We start from the raw sequence: 3,384 nt of genomic DNA, 5'->3' as shown, positions 1-3,384 counted from the left end.
GGGTTTGAAACGACATGAGGGTGAGTAATTAATGACAGAATTTTCATTTTTGGGTGAACTAACCCTTTAAATGTGATACTAAAGAAATGGCAGCAGTTTATAAGGGCTTGATAGAGAGCACAAGTGACTGGGAAAATAATATTAATGGGGACTTAAGTAAAGTATAAGTAGTATTAAAAAAACGTATATATATATAAAATATAAAATTTAAATAAAAATATATATATTTAAAAATAAAAATCAAAAATAAATCTTTAAAATAAAAATTTAAAATAAATCATATACAATAATGAAAACAAATAAATAAACTTTTAAGAAAGTAAATAGGTCCATTCTGATTCCATGTCGACTCTCATTTCTAAAATGAGATTCTAGCATTAAATATAAGACAGATCAACTATATAAACAAGCTTAAGATACAATTTAAAACCGAACGTTCCTTGTTCTTCTCATAAACTGGACTGATTATAGTGGGCAGGAGGGAGATTATTCTTTCCCAGCTGTAAGCCTGATCTTTATTGTCTGTACTGATCTGAACACAAGAGCCGTGATGTCTTTTCCTCCTCTTCCACTGCCCATATGTGGAGTGATCCTCTCTGCTCATCATCCTTTCATCAGGAGCTCTTCATATCTTACTGTTGTCATGAAGGCAATGATGAAATCTTATTCTGCTGATTCAATAAAGACTGTGATTGTCACTTACAGTAAGTGGGGGCTGAAGAACCCATTTCAATGATGCCCTCAAGACCAGCAACGTCAAAATTAAATTGGCTCACATCTGTTTTATTGCCATCAAAATTTGCATTCAATATGGTTTTGATGTGTGACCTTTAAGCATATAATTAATTCCTGAATAGTTGGTGAAAAACAGTAAATCTACCGACAAGTTCTCCAGATGGGAATAAGGACACATGGTGCAATCAAGTCACGTCAGAAAGATTGTATTTATGAGCTGAATGCACACGAACATCACCACAATGTAGTAATTATCCAGAGTTTCCCAGTTGGGAACGTTTCAGTGAGAAAACATGGCAGACACAGTGGATGCAGCATCTGTAGTTAGCTGTAAATTTGTTAATGCATGAAAATCTTTTTCTTTTTTCACATTCACAGTGAAAACAATAATGAGATAATATTGTTCGAAATATGATTCAGTTTACAGCACCTTCATAAATTTAATAAAAACAAAGCAAAAACAGACCTAATGCACGTTATTCATCATTTTGTAGAAGAGGTATTTTTGGTAGAAAACCTGATGTCGTAATTATGATATCCTAATTCGTAAATACGAACTTCCCAGGAGGACTTGAACGTTGTTAATAGTGCAAATTCATGTTGCACATGTACATTGTAGTACAAAAGAATTAAAGATAAAGGAAAAAATCTAACGAAAACGAAAATTATCGTTATTGACTCGCACTAAATTAGTTCCAAATTATAATTTGAGTGACCAAAGTTGCTTGACTTGACTCATTAACAACTTTTAGTTTTTTAAAGTTTTATGTGAAGAACAGACCCAAAATTCCGACACTACTCAATGATATTCAAAATGGCATGTCATTTTTGGTTGCGACACATGCGAACCAGTAAGGTTTGGCATCAAGGATGTTAAATCTTTCATGATGCCTTGGCGTGCTATTTTTGAATCTGACAACGAACGTAACATTTCAAAGAATTCTTTAGTGAACATTGACTTGAATTTCGATCCTCAAAACATGTTACTTTATTTTTTTCAATTCACCGCCCTGCCTTGCTTTTTTTTTTTAGCGCAAAAACACATTCTGTGTGAATCAACTCTTGTGGCTTTTGTCCTGTTTGAACAGATGTGGTCACTATCAACTTGTCTCTCAATTTCAACTTAGTTGAACTTTGCATCTTTGCAAAAATTGCATCTGGAGAAGTGTTAAGCTTCACTTCACTGCCCTGCATCATGTGTTTTTAACTGCCAAAACATTCGGTATGAATAAAACCTTGTGTTTTTTTCTCCTTTTTGGACAGATGGGATTACTACAAAGTTGCTGTTTGAAAACGACCTGCATAACGAATCTTCAAAACATCTCCTACCGTCCAATTCCATGAAAAACAGCAATCATACGGGTTAAGAAGCAGCATGAGAGCACGTAAGAGATGACAAAATCTCATTTTTTAGTTGAATGATCCCTTTAAAACCACTTTGAGAGGACGTCCACTGAAGACAGACCAGCGGTATTTAAATGATGAGGCTCATTGTTTGCATGCATGAACACCGCAGTGGTAATTAAGCTCTTGTTAGTGGGCATATGCAGCATTGTTGCATTACATCGGATATAAATGCTTTTGAAGCTCCCATCGGATATAAATGCTTTTGAAGCTCTTAAAGCAATAGGAACTGACTGAAATTAACAGTACTGTATCTGCCGAGTCCGTGTCAAACCAACAGAAAAGATGACAAGTTACAGGTCTGACTTCCCCAATCCTATATTTAAACCCGAAATACAGGTGGGACACTGCCAATTTGCCACGCTAATCTGCCACTTTTCTGGAGAAGATGAAAGGGCTCACCCAGGGCTAGAACTTGACAGGTGGTACGTCCACATCAGCCAGCCTTGTCAGCTCGGCGTACGCGTCTATCCTCGGGTTCTGCTGTCCCTTCTCAGCTTCCGCGTGTGGGCTGTGCACAGCTGCTCGGGTTGAGTCGCCCAATTAAGCCTGCAGATACTCCTGGCTGCAGCATCGGCTTCCAAGATCCCAACCGGATCGTCCCTCTTCCCACCGTTGGGTCGTTCTTTTGTTTTCTATTGTCACCAGCCAGTAGTCATCAGGTTCTCCATACACATTGTCCCAGTGACAGGAGGGATGGTGTGTGGCTTTCCGCACAAGTGTGTGAGGGAAAAGAGAGAGCGTGTGTGAGCGTATCAGGCGGGACGAGTCGTACTCTGTGAAGCGGTGATATGAGAGCGAGCCTGCCTCTCTTCTACTCTCCACTATGGCTGTATGGCTTCAAAACTCACACTGCCAGCTAACTGATCGCTTGGGGAGCGTCTCGAAAGTGCAAACTGACTCAAAGCAATCAAGAGTCATCCACTAGAAACCGATCCACTTGGTGTCCCTGAGGTGATACCTAAAGGACTCAGTGGCTCTTGCAAAAAGTTCCATGGGAATTGACTGTTCTGTATTGGTTAGTTGCGTTTGTAATGTTTTCATACTTACCGCTGACTTTACAATCCAGTCCCTTACTGAAAGCTCTCCATGTCCACGAGGGGTTGAATACTCTGCAAAGACCAGCAGCTGGAATCATATAATTTTAGCAGACATGTGACATCTTAATTCGCAATCCTTTTATGTCCTGTCCCGTTTTCAATGCTCCTGTTTTTTCATCTGTTTTCCTCCAGAATCCCTCAGCAG

The 3,384-nt window shown here is 38.8% G+C and overlaps 1 protein-coding gene across 2 annotated transcripts in view; it reads right to left on the bottom strand.

Moving 5' to 3' along the window:
• LOC107655199 (leucine-rich repeat and immunoglobulin-like domain-containing nogo receptor-interacting protein 3) overlaps positions 1-3,384 on the bottom strand; it is a 39,428-nt gene that overhangs the window by 27,610 nt on the left and 8,434 nt on the right. For both annotated transcript variants that reach the window (XM_016442618.1, XM_016442619.1), the window contains 2 exons: positions 3,190-3,384; positions 2,542-2,846 (listed from right to left, as the gene is read on the bottom strand). The exon at positions 3,190-3,384 is cut by the window's right edge. The gene's annotated coding sequence lies outside the window, so the exon portion shown is untranslated. The remainder of the gene's footprint in view (positions 1-2,541; positions 2,847-3,189) is intronic.

Source organism: Sinocyclocheilus anshuiensis, unplaced genomic scaffold (genome assembly GCF_001515605.1).
Source record: "Sinocyclocheilus anshuiensis isolate Anshui unplaced genomic scaffold, SAMN03320099.WGS_v1.1 scaffold735, whole genome shotgun sequence".
In the NCBI taxonomy this organism is placed as follows: domain Eukaryota; kingdom Metazoa; phylum Chordata; class Actinopteri; order Cypriniformes; family Cyprinidae; genus Sinocyclocheilus; species Sinocyclocheilus anshuiensis.
The sequence above is the reverse complement of the archived record's forward strand: the minus strand, read 5'-3'. Positions and strand labels throughout refer to the sequence as shown.